A 25,431-nucleotide genomic window follows, 5' to 3' on the forward strand; every position below is an offset into this window, starting at 1 on the left:
TCATCCAGTAGCTTGTCTATGTCTATGTCTACATCGACTTGGTTTGTTGTTTATATACTACACGAACACTGTCAGGGCAAACAGAATATTGTAGGTCTTAACTGAAGCGCTCGACCATTATTGTTAGCTTGCTGCTAACACTTTAATTGAAGATCAATGTAGAAGCTAGCTGGTTTGTAACCTGTAGCCGGCGGTTTCGTGTCAGGGGTCAAAGCACACCGGAAGTAAACAAAGTTGCGTTACCTGCGTTTAAATATTTTATCGCATTAATCTCGGCCACAATAATCTCATAGATTAACGCGTTAATTTTGACATCCCTAATTAATATTGTTCTCAACTAAAAATCCATTCTTCGTGGAAAATTCGTGGGGGAAAAAAAAAACCTGAAACATTTTTGCGGCCCACTGGATGGTGCTCCGCGGCAGAGTCCTTTAAATATCGGTTTTCAGGAGCCGAAGAGTGGTAGGCAGCAGGGGCGGCTTGTCCATAAGGGCGATTGGGGCGACGCACTACCTACGGGTAAGGGAAGAAAAAAAAAAATAATCAAAAATCCCGATGTATAAATGCAATTTCCTTGAAAGTCGCTTTGGATAAAAGTGTCTGCTAAATGACTACATGTAAATGTAAATGTTATATTTTTTTTTGTCGGATTCTACCACTAGACCGTCTGATCTGCTTTTGAATGTCATTGTCCAATCAGGTAACAGCCAAGCTGTCAGGCAAAAGTCGTGCTTCAAATGGCCCGCCCCTTCTGGGCGATTTGGGGCGAAATGAAAATCGCCCCAGACCTCTCTCATTGACTCCCATGTTAAATCAATTTTTTTCACAAAACAGAGCTCTCAATGCATTCTCTATGGCTTCCGGGAGGGCTCGCCCCTCCATGTCGTGTCATAAGTAATGGACGTAAAAGCGTATGAGCTCGACAGAGGCATACGCCCTGTTCGAAATGTCTTTAAATGCCTCCTTCCTTCCTTCCTATTAAGGGAGCAGGGACTGTTCAAAATGTCTTAAACTTTCTCTTCCGCTTTAATAAGATACCTTGAAATACGTCACATAACGGTCATTTTTCAAGAGAGCATATGAGCTGCCTTGATGTCTCGATGGCAGCAGCTATTACCCATAACTCTCTGCGCCACTCCCTAACCAGAGACAAATTAAAAAAAAGATGGTGGATGAAATCGTCGAAGTTCCACAAAAGTATTCACCGATGTACGTTTCTTTGCTTTTTTTGGTAATTTTTTTTTAAGTTATCGAGAAATAAACAGTGTACTATGTAATTATGTCATGATTGATTACCAAAAATAGTCTGATTTCGTTAGCGATGTATCCGTTAGCCAGGTCGCTAACAGTAGCTGCTAGCTAGCAAATAAGCACACACAGCGTGATGACATCACATATTGCCGTACATGTTGCCATACATGCTATCTTAATAGACTGTTCGAAATCAACGGTTTTCGAGATACCTTCCCCCGAAAGGACGTGTCTCGTCAGACACCTGTCCAATAAGAGATTAAGGATTAAGACGGCTATCTAAGAATTCGAACACAGCCATAGTCTGTCAAGATGGCTCCTGTTCAGTGCAACAACTCAATTCGCACTTTGCCCCCCCCCCCCCCCCCCCCCCCCCTGAGAATTTTTTCAGGAACCGCCACTGGTAGGCAGCTACTTGCTGGTGAGAGGGAAAGATGCAAAACTATGAAAATACAGTCCAGAGAGATTAAAGCATTGAAAGACAAAGTTGACAAGTCAGCAAAACAGAGGGACAAGCTGAGAAAGCAACTTGAACTCTGAAAGCGTATTCTAAATAAGACACAAGACTCACCACGGACCCAAGCAGAGATGATGCTTCAAGGGAGCAAACTCAACTTGCATCACAGCATCCAAAACTGGCTTTTCCAGCAAAGCATTCTCAAGAAGTATCGCCTTATCCATCGGGTTAATGAGTTTGGATTGACTTACAAAACAATATGAGAGAAGATACAATAACAAAGGGATCCCAGGTGCCTCCAGACCATCTCCTTAAGTGTTCATATGTTTTTGGAAAACAATGCAAGGATAACGACAGACAAGCAAGGCACCATCACCAGGAAAAAAGTTAAACGTCAAAGAATGATTCTGACAGACACTATGCAAAACCCTAACATTAGACTTAGTTATTCATCCTTTTGTGCATTGCGTCTATTAAACATCACATCTATCTTGTACGTCGCTTTGGATAAAAGCGTCTGCTAAATTACCAAATTACATCTTTAGGAGCCTCAGATCGAAAGACATGTCAATGTCAGTACCATGAGACTGCACCATTGATGCTTCAGGTCCTGAAGTCAATCAATGCTGTGGCAATTGAAGAGACTTGTGTGTTCATCTCCAGCAAGTGAACCTTATCTTTTACGTACCTGTGCTGGATTTCTATACAAATATTCAGGTCTTTCTGCAGAGCAAGGGAAAACACAGGTGTGGTGTGGTAGCAGTGGAGATGTATCGAGGAGCGAACAGAACATGGAGCTCACTGTCACACCATATTTGGGAAACACACAGGCACTCAATAAAATAAAACCTCATTTAGCAAAGATTTATATATAGGTTTTTAAAATATTAAAAATAATTTTTAGAGAATCAAAACCTGTTTTGTCTCTGATCTCAAGAATCACTGAAAGTTGTGTCTAAACGGTTCTTATAAATTCATATAAGAATTTCTGGCTGGTAGGCTCAGGCTCTTGTTAACTGTCGTTCGAGCTTTACTTGAAACTGGACGTTTTAGAAATCACTGTATGTCCTTAACTGCTCATTGTATGACAGAAATATAGCTAGCTGAATATCCATAAGTGCTAATTGTATAACAAAAAGATAGCTGGCTGAATCACTGAATGCACAAAAGAAAAGGAACTCGCATCTAACGTTACCGGCGTGCTCAAAAATGAATTTATTACAAAACCAAACATAGTAGCATAGCTTTTTGGTTAGAGTCCATGTCTGAATATAGTGAGTTATTTTTCCCTGTTTCAATGTAGTTCACCATGGATCTGGAAGAAAACCCATCATTGTAGTGGGGCTCTACCACACATTTGACAAAGAACATGTTGTACCAGCCAGTAGCAACTATGATGAATCTACATTCATAGTAAATTGTCTGTTCTATGAAGACAGTGGAATTCTCAACTGTGATCAGAATACCGAAGCAATCAATCAAACATCAAAGAAACTAAAGGCATTCAAGGTATGCACTCATCAGTTGTGTTGGACATTTGTAGAAGTAACTTCTCTGTGGCATATGTAGCTAGGTATGCAATGCTACAATTGAGAAATTAAAATCCTGGGAGAAGGGAGAAATGTTGACACAACATGATTCAACATTTATCTCCGCAGAAAAAGAACAAGAGTCTTAACGAGTCCAAAACACAAATAAAGGTAAGTTCATGTATTTCATATCCATGACTGTATATTTTGAGGTGCATGTTCTGTATGTGTGAAGAACATGTAGGAATAATATGGTAAAAGGGAGAAATGTTACACACATAACTAAACATTTTCCTCCTCAGAAAAAAGGGTTCAAGGGTTCTCGTGAAAAGGAGTCCAATACAACAGAAGAGGTAAGTTAATGTATTTCATATCCATGACTGTATATTTGGAGGTACATGGTCTGTATGTGTGAAGAACATGTAGGAATAATATGGGAGAAGGGAGAAATGTTGACACAACGTCAGTAAACATATTCCCCTGCAGAAAAAGGAGAACAAGGGTTCTGGTAAAAGGGATAACAATGTTTAAGTACTTTAAAAGGAAATTGTATAAAATGTCATGATTTGTTGCTTGCTCATGAATAAACAAATGCTTTTATGTACTGACAGTCAGCAGCGCTGGTTACATTGGCAGCATTTAAAGGTGCAGTCTGCAATTCCAGTCCAATACAGTGCTCAATACGTGTTCACTGTGCATGCTCCACATTTTGTTCTGTTGCTGTTACTATGGCAACAGTGGAAATGAACAGAGGTTGCATTGGAGGAGAAACGTCAGTGTTGCCATTATACAGGGCAGGACTCCCAGTTACAAATACGCCATGTTTAGCGTTACGGATTCCCTCCTATGTCCCCCATTGATTTTCCTGTCAGTGATTTGTCTCCTCTTACAATGTCTGGCTCAAATATCAGCAATGTTTCACGTGAATTGTGGACTCCATCTTTGAAGAAAATGTGGACCATTCTAGTGCAGGCCACACAGCAGGTGTCATAGTTTTAGCACTTCCTGTTTAATTCATTAAGTGGTACAGTGTTATACAAACAAGATTACAAGATATTTCAAGACAAATGTAAGACCTTAATTACTGAAGTATATGTTGTTTAGAAAGGCTTGAAGAAACGTTTAATTCTTGATTCCTAGCTAGGCGTTGTCAATACTTGCTTGTAGTATTTGCTCACGCAGCCTCCTGTAGAAAGGTTGAGTTCAGTTAATCATGGTTGTTTTAGGAAGGAAAGACTAACCATGTTTTGCATTTTACACAAAGACACTTTGGGGTGAATTATATCTGCAGACATATCTGAATTTTCTTTTAAAAGATGACTGAGCAAGAGGAGTTGGAGATGTATTCATGCAATGCCTAACTACATCCACTACATCCACTATCTGTCACCTTTTCCATAGAGCACTGAGAAGGTGGAGGAAGTCAACCCAAATACTGCAAACACAAGGGGGGCCCCAAAGCAACAAAGAAGAAAAAATACCAAAATGTGTTCAATCTTATAATGCTATCTTAGCTTTAGCATAAGAAAGTGCACTGTACATACAAAATGTTGTTTTTGCTACTATGATGTAGTTGGGAGCAATGAGACAGTTGTGGTCTCGGGGCAGGAGTGGTCCAGTGTAGGGTTTGATCAGAGGAAGAGGGGTCTGACTCTTCTGCCGCGCTACTTCCAGAAGAAACTGCAAGGGTAGAAAGGTCAGGGGTTTTGAGAGTGTATTGTAATGGTACAATCTAGTCTTATATAAAAGACACTTGCTCTGTATTCATGTTACAATAAATATTTGTTCTGTATAACATTATTCTAATCCCATGATGTCAGTGTTAATCTGTTTTTATTTATTTTTGTCTATAATTTGTACAGCTTTCATGGAAATATGAACAAGGTCAAAGACAGAGCTAGCTATTGGATAGACCTAATGCTAGCTTCAAGGGCACTATGTGACACAATCTGAGGCTAATCTGCCATCCGACATAAATATCACCAAATAAACTCTGATGCAGTACAGTTAATGCATAATATGGTATTTCGGCAAAATAGTTGAATATAAATCAATATTTACCACAATGTTCTAACATTAGATCAAGGATGGCTTCCTCACATTTAACGTCCGTTTAGCTAACGTTAGCTACCATCATCAGACAGAACTGGCTACATTGGATAGACCTGATGCTAGCTTAGGAGCACCTGTCAGTTAAGGATGGGTTTACCACAATGTTTTAACTTTACATCAATGATGGCTTCCTTCCACAGCTAACGTTGGGTACAATCAGGGGACAAACAGCTAGCTAGTTAACATTCTGGTATTAGTTGACCTTACCTTGGATGTGTTTTTTGGCTAGCTCGGTGAGTTAGCGCACTTTTGCTGCAACCTGTTCGTTCGTTCAGTTGTGACAGTTGATCCAACGGATGACAGAGGAGGAGTCTGTCGCATGGGGTTGTGTTGATAACGGAGACGTTATAGTGAGATTGGTTTGTTGACCTGTCAATCACGCCACTGGCAAGCTGTGTACCTTGTAAGTAGTAGTATGCTAACATTATAGGTGGCTCAGACACCTCGCAAATCCTATCAGACGTATTTTTCAGTTACAATAACGGGGTTTTTACATTGTACAGTGTGTATTTCTCTGTAACTTTTAAAAAATCTAAGCAAAAAAAAGTAAAACAATCAACTTTTAGGTACAAATACGACTATCTACGGAATTTGGTCCGCCATCTTTTTTTTTGGAATTTTTTTTTGATTATGGGTAATTAAATGTATTTACTACGGTGATATACTGTTTAAGATTTTACGGTCTTTTACTGTTGCTATTTCAGTTTTTGACCGTAATTTCTACAAATATTTTTTACAGTGTATCAGTTGCCGTTTCTATACTGTGATATATTTGTATGCAATAGGAATGGAGACCTCAGTCAGGCAATGGTAGAAAAATAAGGAACAAGAGTTTATTTACAATTAGATTAGATTCAACTTTATTGTCATTGCACAGAGTACAAGTACTGAGTCAACGAAATGCAGTTAGCATTTAACCAGAAGTGCAAAATCAGAAGAGTGCAGAGTATGTGCAAAGTGGTCATATAAAAATAGATAAATAGAATATATACAGTATGGTATAAGACATAAGTAATATGGACAGTAAGCAGCAATAGTGGTGGTCAGTGCAGATGTGATATAGATATATGATATAGATATACAGTATGTAAAGTGCAGGTGAAGTACAGGTGAAAGTGGCAGTAGAAGTTATAAATGAGGTAGGAGACATAAGATATAAATACGGTGAATATGGATATGGACAACAATTTAAAATAAATAGATATAAACAAATGAACAGTTTTAGTGCAAATGTTCAGTGGCAGTCAGGCCAGGGTAGAGGGGGGAATACAGTCACTGTAGGAAGGAATGTGAGGGGGTAGCCAGGGGGGCTATCACCGTGATGCAGAGTTCAGCAGGGTGACAGCCGCAGGGAAGAAGCTGTTCCTGAGCCTGCTGGTCCGGGAACGGAGGACCCTGTAGCGCCTCCCTGAGGGGAGGAGGGCAAACAGTCTGTGGTTGGGATGGGAGCTGTCCTTCTCGATGCTGCGCGCTTTCCGCAGACATCTTTTGCGCTGGACAGCCTCGATGGAGGGGAGTGGGGAACCAGTGATGTGTTGGGCAGTTTTCACTACCCTCTGGAGAGTTTTGCGGTCCGCAACAGAGCAGCTGCCATACCAGACTGAGATGCAGTTGGTGAGGATGCTCTCAATGGTGCAGCGGTAGAAGTTCACCAGAATCTGAGGAGACAGATTTGCCTTCTTCAGTCTCCTCAGGAAGAAGAGACGCTGGTGAGGCTTCTTGATTAAGGTTGACGTGTTGAGTAGGGTGACCAGACGTCCTCTTTTACCCGGACATGTCCTCTTTTCGAGACCTAAAAAACGCGTCCGGCAGGGATTCCAAAAACGTCCGGGATTTTACCTCGTAAGATATTTGTGTTTCTCTGGGTCTTTCACAAACTAGTTATTACGCCCTTACACGTTTTGGAAAGGTATGTCCCTTAAGTTCCACCTTCTTGCGCGAGCTCTGACTGTAGAGAGAACTGTCATTGGTCGACCGCCTTCCCAGTGTTGCCAGATAGGAAAATTATCCTCCAAATGCGATAATTTTATGCCTTTGATACTGTGATGAATGTAGCGTCAATTACGTGATGGCTGGCATTTGGTTGGTGACGTGATTGAGGATGTGAGACACCTGGACAGAAATTTTAAGAATGGCATGGTGCTTAACCAGTGCCGTATATATCCCTAGATAGAGCTAGAGCTGGAGCCCCCCCAAAAGTTTCCTTAGCCCCCCCCAAAAATATATGTATATTTTATTTTTATTTTGAGATTGTCAAATTAACACCTAACAACCTATTTAGTGAACTTATTTTGTTTAATTTTTAGAGTTAGAAATAAAATAGACTCGAGTAGCACAGGAATCCCGCCTGTTTGAGACTGTGGTGGCAAGTGCACGGCTCTGTTTGGTCGTGAGTGAGTGAGTGAGCGAGCGTGCAGACAGACAGACGGTGATAACGTCTAGTAAACAGACTTGGAGCGACCGTCCGACCCAAGCTGGTGAAAGCTGCCATAATCAGCTGCTGGGTGTAAAGGTATAGCACATGAAGTTTTAAATAGTAAAAGAAACGAAATGGTTAAATCACGAGTTAATTATAGATGTCGTGGCTCTCTTTTATCATGCCGGTTCATTGATCCTGTGGGTATGCTACCCCTACTCAGTAGTTCCGCCAGCTATAACTAGCTGGTGAACTCTAGCCTACAACGTTAACCTACTCACTTGAGCTGCAAATCCCTACCATGCTACAGTATAATTAGCACCTATCTCAGCAGATGTCTTCAATATGTGTATTGGTGTGCCATATTTTAAATCTAAATTAGTTAACTTCTCTTCCTAAAGCCCAGTAGAGGACACTATTTAAAAGGATATTTTCAAAAATGTGACATCTGCATGTAAAAAAGATGTCAAAACTTCGTCGCGGGAAGGGGGCGGGGTCATCTGCATGTGAAAAATATGTCCAAAAACTCCATCGAGGGGGAGGGGGCGGGGTCCCGCGACAAGTGTCCTCTTTTTCACAAACTCAAATCTGGTCACCCTAGTGTTGAGGGTCCAAGAGATGTGGACACCCAGGAATTTAAAACTGGCGACACGCTCCACCTCCGTCCTGTTGATACAGATCGGGGTGTGTGCGCCACCTTTGGTCCTCCTGAAGTCCACAATTAGCTCCTTGGTTTTCATGGTGTTGAGAGCCAGGTTGTTATTAGCACACCACACTGCCAGGTGCTGGACCTCTTCTCTGTAGGCCGACTCATCGTTGTTGTTGATGAGGCCAATCACCGTTGTGTCGTCTGCAAACTTTACAATGGTATTAGAGCCATGTACAGCTGTGCAGTCGTTGATGCACATTCAGGAAGAGAGAATATGGGTTCACACAATAATTCACCAGCTTATCTGATTAGAGCAGAGTAAGTCTCAGTTGAAGTATCCTAGGTCTGATAGGAGAGGGGGGTGTTAATCACAGAGCTCGGATCACGTGGAACACCCTGAGTCCAGATACCAACTGACCCAGGATATGCACTCAGGAGTTAGAGCGATCGGATGAACTTCGAGACGTAACCAAAACACCCCAGTGCTTAAGGCCCCGTCACACCATGACGTTCTGGTCAACGTTCTATGATGTTAGAGGAAACGTTGGTAATCATCCATGGTCGCTGGTATTGCGCCAGAAGAGCTTTGTGTGAAAGCTGGTGAACGCTGTAATCGTCGGTGATCGGAGGAGAACGCTGGTCCAAAAAAAAAGTTTTGAACATGCACAAAAGTTCTCATGGAGATCAGCATTCTTCAACGTTTAATTTAAACGCAGGAGAACTTTCGTGGAACGTTTTATTAACTTTGCACGCGTTTGGCTATGGTAGTCAGTCGTTGGTAGGGTAGACTGAGTACAGTTGATGCACCCGAAATAACTTATGTGCGCAGCAAAAAATCCTGAGACGTGAATTTTAGTTTGGACATGCCTACTAACATCCTCTTTGATCCAGGGAAATTTGAGCACCTAACCCATCTCTCGTAGGAAGATATCGGCGAAAGTTTTTTCACCAAGGGAAGATCTTGATTTTATCATGTCCCTTCTACAATTAATATGTTATTAACCATACGTGATCAACAAACGCAACTTACATCATTGCAAACGTTATTCTGTGCACTATACATCGACATATGCAATGCTATCATGTCATGCAAGGTCATTGCATAATCTAGCGAAAAGCGGAGTGAAGGGTATATATGCTTGCTTGAGCCCAGCATGAAGTAGATGTACTGAACTTGAACATAGCTGAGCACTGTTATAGCTGGTGCTGTTCCATGGCAGATGGATATGATACGAAGACTCTTGTGACATGGACAATGTGTGTGGATGTGTTGATGTTTTCTAATAATAAACATTGAGAAACACAAATTCAGTGTCAAATTTAAATCATTTATTTTAATAACATAAAACCCCAGGAATAACGCTCGTTATTTCGTAAATCACAGTAATAATAACAGTAAATCTTCGTCCGAAGACATTGCTAGTGAAAGAGGCTTTGTATTCTTATTACTTTCAGCAGCATTTATCATCTTCTTACCTGCAGCAGCGCTAGTAGCAGACACGTCAGCACACGTTTGTCGCGCACCAGTGTCGCTGTTACATGCTCCTCATGCGTGAGTCCCACGCTAGTAGTCATGCGTCAGTCCTACGCTATTCTTTCGTTAAGTCACACGCCAGATGTGTCCACATCGCCCTAGAACGCTCGAAATTGAACGATTAGAAAGTTCAGAGAACGTTGACCAGAACGTCATGGTGTGACGGGGCCTTTAAACACAGAAGCACACAGTTAAAAATCAAACATTCAGGAACACATATCATAAGACTTCTCTCTCAACTCTGAACATAAAATGTACTGATATAGTCATTGACATCACAATACTAATTAAATGAAATAATAATATAATAATTATGGGTGATCAAAACTAAGTCCATAAAACTTCCACACACTCAAACAAATAACCTCAATATCTCAATATCACGTTATTACAGACATTAATAGACAAGGCAATGCTTTCCCAGGCTGACTCTCTCTAACAGTATGATAGAGAGCAACAGTTTAAACAGGAGTTTACACATCAGATATCACACATCAGATACTCCAATCAGCTGTTGCCAGGACCAGATCTTTCTTACTCTTTACATTTACATTTACATTTAGTCATTTAGCAGACGCTTTTGTCCAAAGCGACGTACAATGGAGAGAACAGTCAAGCTAAGAGCAATAAAGAACATGGTGTAACAATAAATACTACTTTACATAAGAATTAGAAAAACGACCTAGAAAGGAAAAAGAAGTGCAGGAATGTAACTGCTGAAGTGCAAGTTAAGCGCTAGTCAAGGTGCCAGTTAGGAAGGGAGGTGCTCTCTGAAGAGTTGGGTCTTCAAAAGCTTCTTGAAGGTAGAGAGGGACGCCCCTGCTCTGGTAGTACTAGGCAGTTCGTTCCACCAACGTGGAACTACAAATGAGAATAGTTTGGTTGCCGTGCTTGCATGGACGGCAGTGCAAAACGATGCTCACTAGACGAGCGCAGCGTCCTGGGTGTGACATTTGCCCTTACAAGAGCATTTAGGTAGGTGGGAGCAGAACCAGCAAGCACTCTGTAGGCAAGCATAAGTTACTTGAACTTAATGCGAGCAGCTACCGGCAGCCAGTGGAGCTTAATGAGTAGCAGGGTGACGTGTGCCCTTTTCGGTTGGTTGAACACCAGGCGCGCCGCCGCGTTCTGGATCATCTGTAATGGTTTCAGCACGCAAGCCGGCAGGCCCGTTAGGAGGGCGTTGCAGTAGTCAAGGCGGGAACTCACCAAGGTTTGCATCAGCAGCTGGGTGGCATAGTGGGTTAGGTACGGCCTGATTTTGCGGATGTTGTATAGCGCAAAGCGTCACGACCTGGAGACAGAGGCGATGTGGGCCGTGAAGGTCAGTTGGTCATCAATAATGACCCCCAGGTTTCTTGCTGTTTTGGATGGAACAAGAGATAAAGAGTCAATATTGATATTGATGTTATGGTGGATGACCTGTTTGGCTGGGAAGACCATCAGCTCCGTTTTGGCCAGGTTCAGCTGAAGGTGGTGATTTTTCATCCATGTGGATATATCAGCAAGACAGTCCGAGATCCGCGCCGAGACCGTGGTGTCCTCAGGAGGGAAAGACAGAAACAGTTTCTTCTGTAAATGGAGAGTAAATGTATTTTCTCTAATGTAAGTGAAACCTTTGTGACTCACCTTTGCCAAGCCAAGTAACCGGTATTAATACACAGTAGCAACAATGTTTTTTTTTTTTTTTTTTTCAAATAGCACATGACAATGATCAGACATATTGGTCAATAAATATGTGCCTACATGAATTATCCTTTCTTAATCAATGTCAGTCTTTTCGTCAACAGCTTCATCAATGTAGTGATGTGATGTGTATAAAATTGATACCTTTTCATCTCATCCGTGGTGGTGTGATGAATGTGAAAGACACTGAATCACAAATATGATTTTAAAACATAAGGCATGAAACATTCTTTAAAAAAAGAATACCAGTTCAAAATGAAAATCGATACATGGCTCTCATGGTATATACTATCACTAAGAACTTCTGCAAGGAGAGTTCTAGAAATGTGTGTCAGATAAAGCTAACCTCTTCCATTAGTGCATATATTTCCATTGATTTTATTTATCTGTTGTTGTTCTTCCTGAACCTGAAAACCGTTACAAAGTCATGAAATCACAACATTAAAACCAGATCACTGTTGCATGCAATGCTGTAAACCTGAATATGCAGAAATGAATACTTTCTCTATATGCAAAAAGCCTCTGTACTGTACAATATACTGCTCAGAAGAGATGTTCATGGCAGTGACGTGCGGTGAGGTTTGTGGCTGGTGAGGCACTGACTCTTTCAGAGTCAAATTTACAAGTACATAAACCCAATAGAGTATCTAAGATCAATCAACTGGCAGCTTTCACATTGACTACTGGTTGTTTTTCATATCAGCATTCTTTACACACACATAGGTAAGGTGCATACAGTAGGCAGCTGCTAGCTTGTGATGAACTCATGTGTAAATATTATGCACTCATGAACATGAACTCGTGAATATGAACTCTTACTTACGAAGTTGCACAAGCACCCTGAGGGTTTCTACCTTTTCCCATTATCATTTTAAAAGGTTAAATCGAGGAGACTATAACATCAGCTAGATAACCAGCTATCATTTCATGCAAATTGAACTCTTCCGATTAACTCGTAAGGTTCTTAAGTGTCCATAGCTAGCTAATTAGCTAACGTAGTGTGGGATATTTTCATATGAATAAGGGATAGTTTTACCAGATACCTGTTGAATAAGTGTAAAGATTAGCTTTGGGTTACATTTCAGATGAGGTAGAGATTTAAAATAAGAGGGCGTAGCTTGGAGTGACCTAAGGTAAAAAATGGGTGTGGTATTATATACCATGGAAGTCTTTGATTTGGGTGGGGTCAGAATGGAGAGGTCAGGTTTAATTGGCTGGATTGGTCAACCAAGCAAAACATAGATGGGAGGTGCTAATTACAGGTTTAAAGATGTTGGCGCGAATGTAATGTGGCAGATCTATTTCCGGAATACATCTCTTTGCTGTGGCTTAATGTACTACAGTAAATCCGTTGGAACAACACGTCCTTTGTCTTGACTTTCTGATTGTGAAAATAGTTTAAGACTTAGTATTGGCCACCACAGTAGCAACAGGATACCCATTGCAACCAGGGAACACAACTTACCTACAATATAAGTTTAATTTCTCAAAATCAGCTCACCAATAAAAAGCAGTCTTGGGTTCAAAGTGATCACAACCACTTGTGTGATGTTAAATAGCTTCACATAGACATAAAACAATCCCAAGAGAAATAATGGGAAATCAACGGAGCTGCCGCTGTAAGTTCAAAACCAAATGTATTCTTGAGGTTCCATTTACATTTACATTTAGTCATTTAGCAGACGCTTTTGTCCAAAGCGACGTATAAGGGAGAGAATAGTCAAGCTACGAGCAATATTCTTGAGGTTCCAAACATGTTCAAAGCAATTTGGCTTTGAATGTGAGAAGTCGATCGAGTTATCTTCTGTCCCGTCGCTTGAAGCATACCTTTTAGCTCCGGCATTGGTCTCCCATTATTAATCATTTCAGGTTTGGGCTGAAAGTCCAGTTTTGAGAACTGCTTCAGTTTAGCAATAAAATCTTCCATTTTCGCCGTCAAGGTCAAGTAGAAGTGTAGCCTGACGATGTCATACTCATAATTCTAGTCAGAATATGAGTCTGATACCGCTCCGTTGGACTGTGATTATGGGGCGTGTTTCAACCGAACCAGGAAAAAAAATGCCTCTTCGCTCAATTGGATATATCTAGAACCAATCAGAGCAACGTAGTATGACCATAACGTAGACCATGGGGCCAGCTGATACATTAAACTTTTACCGGATCCCGTAGGAAGGACGGCAAAAACATCTTTTCGATCGACAAATGCCTTGATCGCGTTTCTCTGTTCCTCCTTCAAAATGAATGTGCTGTCAATGTCTTCTAAAACAGACTCGAAATTTCCACATTTCAGCTCTCCAACGGCAGCCATGTTTGTTGAAAACGAATTCAGCCCAAAAGCTCTTTGGTGACGTGGTTGATTACGTTAGGGTTGATCATCTGTCCGTCATCGTATAAAGCCCGCCCTGGCAATTTGATTGGTCTATCTATCTCCTCACAGATTTTTGTGAGGAGATAATTTCTCCCCAACGGAGCGACACCAGACCGAACTTCCCGACCAAAAAATGTGTGGGCGTGGCTAAGTTCGTCTGGCATCCAGGCTAGTAGAAGTGTAGAAGAAGAGCAAAGTTCCCCAGCATAACCCCGACAGGTGCGCTCACGCCCGCCCCCTTCATTGAGGCAGAGGTACTGTGCGCCTCACCTACATGATTTTTCAATGCGTTTTGAGCTCAGATCAAAGGTTCTACGCATGCGCACGCATGCGCACGCATGCGCACGCATGCGCAAAACCCAGTTTGGAGCGATTGCGCAATCCTAGGTGAGGCACTGCCTCCCCTGTCTCCCACAGACAAAGGGCTGAAACACACCAAACGCGTTTTTAAAACGGCAGACGCTTCAAAAACGCCTTGGCAAAGTGGCAAAGCCTTTGGTGTGTTTCGGCCCAAACTGTGCCTCCCCTGACCGCACGTCCCTTGTTCATGGGCTTGTTTATCTCCACCTGATAACAAATGCCTTTTCATTTTGTCACACAGATTGTATAAATTACCCATTAACCTTCATTTCATGACCTTTAGACGTAGGTGTGCTTGTAAGTGACTTTGCTCATCCGGACCAAAAAGCAAAAGCAGTATGTTGTATGTTAATGGTCACTGAAGATTCAGAGATAGTGGTTTAGCTTAGTTACAAAGCTAACTAGATTAGATAGGCGTTGAAGAGTCTGAAGTAGGAGAATGTCTCCAGGGCAGAGTCTCAAATACAAGGGAGTCCTCTGTTTTTAAATTCCTTTTTCATGTTACTGGAATAGAATACTGTACTTTCGAAGTGTATACCTACCTTCACACCAAAAACCGAAAATAAAAATGTAAGCGGAACTAAACAAAAGTTCACAAGACTTTTGCCGCTGGTCATTTGTGTGTAGACTAATAGTTATCGATGTGTTTAGGCAAGATTCTCCAAGCCCTTCAAATCCCTGATTTTCATTAATTTGAGAGTAAACACGTCATGCCGTAAATTTCGCATTCACATAAATTGCGGCGCGTGGGAGAGGAGGCTTAAAATGAAACCAAAAACCTAATTCGCTAACCCGAAGCCTGAAATTCAGTTTCATTCTTCGTATTATTGGTGCCTGCTTGAGGAAGAAGTGACAAGGTTCTGTAAGGTTTTGCCCAACAGGTAGGCTAGACTTTTTGGTAAATACTTGTTTTAAGGAATGTGGAAACCATCACGAGCAATTGTCAATAGAGCTGTGCAGGATATGTGTGTTTTTAACTAATGTTATAGCTTTCACTTTTGTAGCCTACATTAAACTCGAAACGCAGAAGTAGGCTACTGACATAATGCTCAAAGCAAGCCATGGAATAATAACTGTTGAGTTCTTATACTCAAGGAATAGTGAAAAGATCTTGTGTCCCAACTTTTGTTCTGTGGTCTTTGCGTTTTCTGTAAGTGTAAGTGTCTTCTGCATTGGTTTACATTTTGTAAGGCGGGGATAGAGAAAGAAAGGGGCATGGCATGGTCTTTTTAATCACGTCTTCTTAATTGCATCATTGTTTTAGGCTATGTTATCACACATTTACATTTTTGACAGCAAAACTACTTACTTACTTAGACTATAAATTAGTGCATGCACCCGATTGCATAGAAAGGCAATGCCAACACACTCATTTTGGCTGTGTATATCTGAACTAAAGGCATCAGACCAAGGGAGACAACTCTTAAATCTAGTTCAAAATTACAGAAGTTACGGTTAAAATAGTTAATTAAACACTGACAAAGCCCTTAGTTTACCCATGCTGAAAAGTATGACATTGAAATAAAGTCGCGATGTCAACGCTTATCAATTTTCAAGATCTAAACAAAATTCAACAGTGATTCAGCCTTGATCCATGACGTTGATTCTACCATGAATAAACGTTGAAATGCCGACTGGGTTTTCAAATTTCCATCTCAAGCCCTTCTTTTATCCTTTAACTCCCAGCTGTTACACTCGGCTCTATGCTTGCCAAGATTAACAGATATGTAAATTAATTCTTGAAAACCGGTTGGCTTTAACTGAGTAAGCTTATCACAACTCACTGATCGTCTGTTTATGGACAGCTGTTAGGATGGAGAGGAATGAGTCCACCATGTTGTGCCCCATGTTTCTACAGTAATCCAGAGCGGAAAAACCGAAAAACTGTCTCGAGATAAAGCTTTTCGCATTTTTTACATTGTTTTCCCTGTTGTGTATTATAGTCAGAACTTTTTGACATTGTTTTCCCTGTTGTGTATTATTGTCAGAACTTTTTGATATTATTTAGTATGTTGATTTTATGATTTAGACATAATTGTATTTATGGTTTATACTGCAACATGCCAGACATTGAACCACTATGTGCTTTATAAATGTCATGACAAAAACAAATAATAATAATTAATTAATTCACATATTCAAACAGGTCTTTGACTGCTATGTAAGCAGACATCTGTCATGTGATTATGATATTAAAAAAGTAAAAAATGTAAAAGTGTAGATATTGTGATATTAACAGAGAAGTTATACATGTATGTATGGACATGTCTGATTACAATTTTAGCATTGTAATGACTTAGTCTTTTAATGTTATATTCCAAATATTTACAACTAACTTCATTATATTATTGCTTGTTATTTACCAGAGGGATGGAGAGGTCCAGTAACTTACATTAACATACATTTCCATGTCATTATACAGAATATAGAATGGTGAAAGTATTTTTGGTCCTTGCTGGAAACACTCAGAACACCCAGGCAAAGTTTTGGCAGCGCCTGGTCAGAAGAAGTACCAATGCGGTGAAAGTGGCCAACGTTAGAGACTGTGATGTGACCCTCACATTCTGTCCAATCGTCTCACGAGTTGGAACTGATGTAGAGGCAGCCGTCCAGCTGATCCCCAGTGAGTGTTTGCGGAAAGGAACATACATGCAGAGAACATTTGTAACTGGCATTTTCACATTATTATCTTGACACTACAACTTATTAGGATTATCCAATGTGTCTGTGTCTTCCAACTAAGGTGAACATTTTGAAGGCTTCATTATGATGAGGTCAGCATCAAGAATGAAGTCAAAGAACAACCATAAATGCATTAATAAAGCATAGCAATGGGGGATGTAAAGTTTTTAAATGTTAATGCAGAAATAACACATACAGTACACTGAAATCCCTCCTGCCACTTAACTGTAAAACGTTTTGTGTCATGTAGTGTGTCTCAGTGGCGTTCACGAGCTATGCACCTGAAAACAAGTAGTTCAGCAGAGCAAGGGATTTCTAATGATCATACTGTAACTACCTGTACTGCACTAGGGAGAAGATCAACACATGCAATGCTCTGGTGCCTCCCTCTACTATACTGTATTTATGTGTCCATACTTTGTCCTCATGTAAAACTCCATTTTGAAACTCAATTTTTCTTCTTGTAGCAACTAGACCTGGAGTCCTGGTATTACTGCACCCGACCTTTAACCCAGAGGAAATAGTCCCAGACGCCAGCAGATTTGTACGCCGTGATGACATCCTGACTGTCAACTGCTTGTTCCACGAGAGCGAGCTACTGGACAGTGACTGCAATGACAAAGCGTTTGAAAGTGTTTCCCGTTACTTAATGAGCTTCCAGAGGGAAACTGCCTCCCAAAGACCAAACCATCATGTTGTCTATGATATTCCTCTTCTACCTCAGAATCAAAACAATGGTTACCTTTATTCAATATCACAAAAGCTCCCCCACATCCTGCTGATAGTTGGCATAGTATTCATTATAATCTTGATTATTCTCTGGCTAGAGTTATTGCTCTAAAACAAGCGACATTATGGACGTCTCATTTTGTTAAATGCTCTCAGAGGAGCAGAGGAATGAGGTGAGATGTGAAGAAACAGTGGAGCATTTTCAATTGGAATGCCTGACATATGGCCAGAGGTGGAAATTCCCCTTGTCTTCACATCTGTCAACCTACAATTTAAAATAACACGTAGTGGTTTATGAACAAAAATAAATGATCAGTCAAACCAATAAAACATCTTCATACTCTTGAATCATCCTCAAATACGGCAACTTTAACAAAAGTTACACGATTGTGTTGCCTACAAGATTGTGTTTAAAAAACAATATACTTATACCATGTCATATCACACCTCTTGAGCAGGATTTGTTAATGGTGAACTCTAGCAGATTTGACCAGCTGTAGTATGGTAGGTCTTCTATCTCAGAATTGTCTGAAATATCTTAAAATAGGCCTAATTCAATTCAGAGTTTGTTTGAAATAACTGAAGCTTGTTTTTAGTTGGTTTATATGAATAATCCTTACTGGGGTGCAATCTTGTCTCTGTTTTGCACTATAATAACTTCTGTTCTGCTGAACCATGTTTAATTTGGATTTCATGTACTAACAAATTTTGTTTAAGGATTTAAAAGGAGACCTTAGCAATTGTGATGTTAGCATGTGGAATAAAGAAAGTAAGGATGAAATGAATGAACTTGTATTTTAGAAGGAAAAAGAGGAGAAAGAAAGAAGAAAATGTGGCTGTTTCCGCATCCTTATCTTTTTGATAAATGCCTAACTGCTTAAACACCCATAGGAAACTTCTGAATGTTTTAAATTATTTGGACACACCGCAGACGGGATACGAACTCACGACTGTGGAAATTCTAAGTTTCGTTTTATCCGCATCCGCTCCGCGGATATTTACATCAAATTAAGAGTTTCATAAGTGTATTTTCCCTAACTTACATAACACATAAAATTTGTATAATTGACACAATAGGATACAAATCAGCTACATAAAATAATACAAATAACAATGAATGAGAACAGATAACTGTTCTCATCCATATATATGTATATATATATATATATGTCTCATACACATATATTCATGTTCTTTATGTGTAATCATTCTCCCACATACCTGTACCTGAAGGACCAGAATGTCCACTGCCAAGGGATCATCGCATGCAGATCTTTCCATTTCTTTTCATCATTTTCAGTGTTTTTATAATTTGTATTGACTTGTTAATAACATGCAATGTTACTTTTATTATTGTTGTCATTGACATCATCCCCGTTTATTATTTTCAACATCATCATTATTACATCATACACCCCCTTGTACAGCAACACTCAGGTCACAGACAACACTCAGAATCAGAAATGGTTATACAAATGTTTATTTGCCACAAGGAGACTGGATACAGGAATGTAGGCACAGAGCCACTGTACATAGAACCCCACTAGGCGATAGGCATAAACCCCACTAATGGCCAACCATGTCTAACATGAAAGCCCCCACACAATGTCCACACAAAAGCAAGATACACGCCTTCCCCCCAAAAGGTATCATCAGTTTGCAATACTAAAACCACGCCCCACATATAGAATCCACAGAAACAAAAACAGCAATAGATCAACCCACACCAAAGAGGAGTCATCCCAATCCAGACAGCAAGTCGCTACCGCGCAGTGTGGCAGGGACCCGCTTTGTCACTTTCAAGCGTGGAGACGGTTCTGCGCTGGCCCGTCCACCAGGAACGCTCCCCAATAGCACTCCGATGACGCGCAGCTCTTCCCCCCACGAGGAATTTCCAACTACAGAAGGACACAATACAGACAAACAAACAAACACTTAGAGCAGTCCACACGCCATTAAGTTGGGAGATCCAGTGACAAACTAAATTACCAGTGTGGTGGAAGAAAGAACCTCCCTTTTGCCTGGCAGCTGGAGAATGTTGAGCAGTGTGTGAGTGTGTGTGCATCTGTGTGTTCTACCTGCATCTCTGTATTTTAGGCTTTCTCTGTGTAGAGAGTTGAGGTGTGCGGGATTACCTGCGTCTGTGAGTGTGTGCGTGCGTCTGTGTGTCCGTGCCTGCGTGTGCGTGCCTGCCTGCATGTGTCTGTGCTTGCCTGCCTGCATGTGTCTGAGCTTGCCTGCCTGCTTGCGTGTGTCTGTGCGTGCGTGTCTGCCTGCGTCTGTGTGTGCGTGCGTCTGTGAGTGCGTGTTATACCTGCATCTCTGTCTTGTAGGCCTACTCTGTGTAGAGAGTTGGGGTTTGCATGCATACCCGTGTCAGTACATGCGTGCGTCTGTGTGTCCGTGCCTGCCTGCCTGCGTGTGTCTGTGCGTGCCTGCCTACCTGTGTCTGTCTGTCTGTGCGTGCCTGCCTGCCTGTGTCTGTCTGTCTGTCTGTGCATGCCTGCCTGTGTCTGTCTGTCTGTCTGTGCGTGCCTGCCTGTGTCTGTGTCTGTGCGTGCCTGCATGCGTACGTCTGTGTGCTTGGTGCCTGCGTGCGTCTGTTTGTGCGTGCGTGCCTGCCCGCCTGCATCTGACACGTGCATGCCTGCTTGCGTGTGTCTGTGCGTCCCTGCCTGCGTATGTGCGGCGATTGGCCAAAATGTTTCAGTATGCGCGAACGTGATTGACTGAAGCTGAAGTGCAGCCGCTTCTGCTGCACCTCCTATAGTTACGCCCCTGGTGTGGACACGAGCACTTCTTATGCTGCTTATCATCTCAGTCTGCACAACTGAGTTGATACATTCCACAAATTCAAAAGCATAATTTTTGCTTCTCCAACTCTGAGGTAGGTCTACGTATTTTGCCATATGATCGTGTATATCCTGAACTGATAACATGGACATGTTGGTGTTAATTGATAGCATCACGTTGTCAATCAATATTTGCATTTGTTCAGGATCGGATCGTGCTCTCTGAATTCGGCTCTCTCGGGATTTATTAGTTTCGGTGAGAATTTGATCGATAGAGTTCCTATGTCTAAGTCTTAATGTTTTCAATGCGTCTACATGGACTTTCTGTGTCAGATGAGGCTTTAGGTAATCAAGCTTCCACTCGGACCAAGTTTTCCCACGAGCGAACTCTCCTTTCGCTTTTGCCTCCGAGCAGAATTTGCAGATCACGCCACTCCTTTCTTCATTTGTAAATATGTCTGAAAGTTTTATCCTACCTGTGTCAGTTTGGACTATTTCATCTAGCCACTCATGTTTAAACGTTAGGACCTTTTTCTGGGGCACCTGCTCTGCCTTTCTTTTCGCCATGGTAGCCTATAACTGCTGGAGCCAGTGTTGCCAACTTTTCTGTAAGGAAAGTAGCTGTTAGCTCTCCCAAAAGTCGCCAGAAGTCGCTAGATGATGTAATCAACTAATTTGCATAATATGCAAATAAGCTGCGCATGCACACATTCTGGGAGAGGTAAAATTTGCTAGCGAACACAAAGTTCTAATATTTTGCCCGCGAATACAAAGCTCTAATATTTTGCTGCTAGCTAGTCAGACTGGCCGCGCAGGCGCTGTGTGAATGGAGAGGAAACTTGCTGTACTCAGTTCTCGTGAGATCGGTTGTAAGGTGAACTGCAGAACGGGATATGTGAGATGCTTTTTCAGTGCTTTGTCAACACAATAATCCACCAAATGACAGAAAAAAGTCGCTAGATTTGTCGCTAGTCGCTTTTTGCTAATAAAGTCGCCAAGGGGGCTGGAGCAGGGCCCGCCAAGAGTAGCCTAAAGGATACTTTGTATGTAAACACTCTAACGTACATCCGGCTTGTTTGTCAGACATGTCAGTATTTAAAATGTTTATTACCTAGCCTACATCGCCTTTGATGCTCAGATTTTTAACCCCTGAAAAAAAATCGTTTGTGCGGTCTGAAAAATCTATTGCGCGGCCACTTTGACTGGCCTGCGCGGCCACGTTGTCCCCAGCTGAACAACACTAGTAGGCTCTTTGTATTTAAAAAAAATAGAGCTTTTTTTCCTTTTTGGTTTGTATTTCCCCACCTTTACATTTATTGTACCCTTGGTAGCACATACAGTTTGTTTAAATTAGAATTTCTTTAATACATTTTTCATCCATTTAAAAGTAATTAATAAGTTGAGACTGATTTTAAGAAAATGACGAATGGTGGCAACATTGAAAAAAAAATCTTGTCGCTGGCTACACGCAGCTGTGCATAATATATAGGACAGCGTAATTTATCAAAAGTTAGGCGTGATGCAAACTTTCAAAGCTTATTTGGCGTGAGATTGACGTTGATGACTTTCGGCATCTGGAAAAACTACAAATCTCTGTGAGACAGGGATGACACCGATAAGGTTACAGCCTACAACGCATTCTTTCATAAATAACATTGGCAGGGATGTTCATGATGAAATACTAGCCAGTCGACAACTTTCCTAATACATCCAAACATCAAGCAAGCACAACAGAAAACATAGCAAGACCGCTAATACGTTATTATTTACTAGTCCAACAGAAAGAAGGCCAGCCCAATTCAATTCAATTCAATTGTATTTATATAGTGCCAAAACAATTAAATTGTCTCTAAGGGCTTTACAGAGCCGCAGCCTGGACCCCCTTAGAACAAGCACAGTGGTGACAGGGGCAGGGAGAAAGTCTCTGTTAACAGGAAGAAACCTTGAGCAGAACCTCGGCACATAGGGGGGGGCCATCAGCGTGGAGCCAGCCAGGTAAAGAGGTAGACATAGAGAAAGAAGGGTGGCTGGGGGTTGCTTGTAGAACAGCTTAGAACTGTAAATAAACTACTTTAAAAAAAAAAAAAAACTGTTGAAAATCGATACATGGCTCTCATGGTATATACTATCAAGAAGAACTTCTGCAATGAGAGTTCTAGAAATGTGTGTCACATAAAGCTAACCGCTTCCATAAGTGCATATATTTCCATTGACATGATGTCTCTGTTGTTGTTCTTCCTTCCTTCTTTCCTTTACGAATTTATGAAATCACAACATTAAACTTAGATCACTGTTGCATGTGTTTATACCCCCAATGCTGTAAAACTGACTATGAACAATTGAGTATTATACTTTCTCTATATGCAAAAGCCATATAAAGTACCTGTCAACATACTGCTCAGAAGAGATTGTTATAGGCTTGTTTATTTCCACCTGATAACAAAGATTTAGCTTTTTCATTTTCATAGCATTTTCATTGTGTCATACACATTGTATAAATGAGTCATTAACCTTCATTTCAAGACCTTTTGACTTTATGACTCAAATGTTAAAAACATAAACACTTTTTAAAAATGTAGGCTACAGATGTAAATCATTGTTATGATTTAAATTTCTCATCAATTCTTAAATGATCTCTACACAGCTGTGTTTTTTGTTCGTGGAGTGTCATAATGTGAGGTCGATATGAACGGATAGCCAAAGACTGGTGTTTAAGTATAGAAAACATTTGATCTTTAATTTACATAAATACACTATTCAGAGACACGTCGGCTCACCAACAGTACAAAACAATATGCGGGACACAAACAGTACAAAACAAAATGCGAGACACAAACAGTACAAAACAAAATATGAGACACAAACAGTGGCGTACACGATGCCTACAAATCAAACAAACATACAAAACATTACCCGTCACACATACATAGCACAAGGCCCATGCCAACTCACCCAGTTTCTCCACTACGTCACTCAACCCGTCTCCAAGATAACACGCCACGGCACTCTGTGCAAGCTACAAATCATATATTCCCATATTACCCGAATGCTTCAACGTAATATCTTAAAACCCAGTTGTACAACATTTCATAAAGAAGGGCGTCCTACCTTGGATCTCCAACACAACAAACAAATCACTCAGCTGAATGTCGATGGCAAGGGACTCGAGCACACAAAAGACAAAAGGCAGCTCTACCGATAGCTTACCTGACGGGGCTATATCCAGGTGAACTAATTAGCGGGTCTCCCTCCTTCACGTCACCACGTAGAGACACCCATGGTACGTCACTAATGGGGATACACCTCAACTATGCCACACTCACCCCCCCAACAAATAAAATCAGTGCCCCACTGATTCGCTCTCCCAACTTTACACAACAGCCATGTCCTAAGGTAACCCCCTACCCCTACCCCGGTGGCTGACCGATGACTGCGGAAGATTGAAAGGGTTTGGGTGCTGCCCAGCATTACTCCGGGTGGTCCTTCTCAGAGATCTGGGTTCAGGTGACGCTGGCAGCTCATCTCCCTCTTCATCCGTCATTGACCAAACTTCTTCTTCTGACTGACCAGCCTGTACTGGGAGGCTCTGACCAGGGCATGGACTGCCAACATGAGCGCTGCCTGGCCGCACCCTCATCCAGGCCCCAGGTGCCTCCTCTTCACTCCCACTCTCCGAGGTCTGCTCTGTCCACTCCTGCTGCACCCCAGGACCACACGGTCGCAACTCTGTGCGGTAAACGTTCCTAGGGGACTTGGAGGCATCCACTGGGACTACAGAATAGACAGGCTTATCTGGGCCAGCCCTTGCCAACACTCTGTGTGGCACTGAAAGCCACATGTCTTGGATCTTGTGCCTACCGGCAAACTGTCTATTCCGCACATACACCAACTGACCAGGATGGAGAACACTGTTCGTTGTTGGAGGGCCTTTTTGTCGGCTTCTTGGCTTCTTGACTTTTTGTCGGCTTCTTGACTCCCCTGCTTGCTGGTATGCTGCTTGCAGCCGTGTCTGGTGTGACCCCACCCACTCACTCTACTCCACCTGGGTATCAACATCACTACCACCAAGGGCTACATGAAGTGGAACCCCAGGGCCACGGCCAAACAGGAGAAAGTAGGGTGTGTACCCAGTACTCTGGTGTTCAGTTGTATTATAGGCAAAGACCACCTCCGGCAGATATTGCACCCACCTCCTCTTCTTCTCCGGGGGAAGGGTGCGAAGGAGATCGTGCAGCGTTCTATTGAACCTTTCGCACTGCCCATTCCCTTGAGGATGATAGGGGGTGGTTCTGCTTTTCTTCATGCCATACAACTGGCACAATGACTGGACGACCTCTGCCTCAAAACACTTTCCCTGATCAGAGTGTATACGCTCTGGCACTCCATAGGGCTGAATCCAGTGCTTGACGAGGCATTTGGCTACGGTCAACGCCCTCTGGTCATTTGTGGGTACTGCAACGGTGAACTTTGTAAAAACATCTGTAAAAACGAGGACATTTTCTCGCCCATCCGAAGAGGCTTCAAGTACTGTAAAGTCCATCGCCACCACTTCTAGCGGCCTTACTGCAAACAGACTGCCCATCTTGGTCACCACCCGGGGTTGCTGTGCTTTAGACACAATGCACCTTTCACAGGAATTGCAGTGTCTCTCCACATCTTTATAGATTCCAGACCAATAACAGCGACGGCACACCAGCTTGAATGTTCTCTCTATTCCCTGGTGCCCGTCATGCATCTGCTGTAGAACCTCTTTATGCAATGTTTGGGGTAAGATGAGCTGCCTTACTTTTCCCTCCGTCCGGTCTTGGCTCTCCCGATACAGTACATCTGCGTCGTCCACCACCCTGTCCCACTGCCTCAGCAGTT

At 41.8% G+C, this 25,431-nt stretch overlaps 2 long non-coding RNA genes across 2 annotated transcripts; both read left to right on the forward strand.

Annotated features, from left to right (window-relative positions):
* Window positions 1-1,623: 1,623 nt before the first annotated feature.
* LOC116223779 lies at window positions 1,624-5,043 on the forward strand. The gene is made up of 4 exons (XR_006152838.1): window positions 1,624-3,217; window positions 3,367-3,408; window positions 3,540-3,590; window positions 4,639-5,043. It is a non-coding gene; the product is annotated as an uncharacterized LOC116223779 (long non-coding RNA).
* Window positions 5,044-14,523: 9,480 nt separating this feature from the next.
* LOC122133546 lies at window positions 14,524-17,560 on the forward strand. Its single transcript, XR_006152857.1, has 3 exons — window positions 14,524-15,243; window positions 16,785-16,985; window positions 17,512-17,560. It is a non-coding gene; the product is annotated as an uncharacterized LOC122133546 (long non-coding RNA).
* The last annotated feature ends 7,871 nt before the right edge of the window (window positions 17,561-25,431 follow it).

This window comes from Clupea harengus, chromosome 15 (assembly GCF_900700415.2).
Source record: "Clupea harengus chromosome 15, Ch_v2.0.2, whole genome shotgun sequence".
Lineage (NCBI taxonomy): Eukaryota > Metazoa > Chordata > Actinopteri > Clupeiformes > Clupeidae > Clupea > Clupea harengus.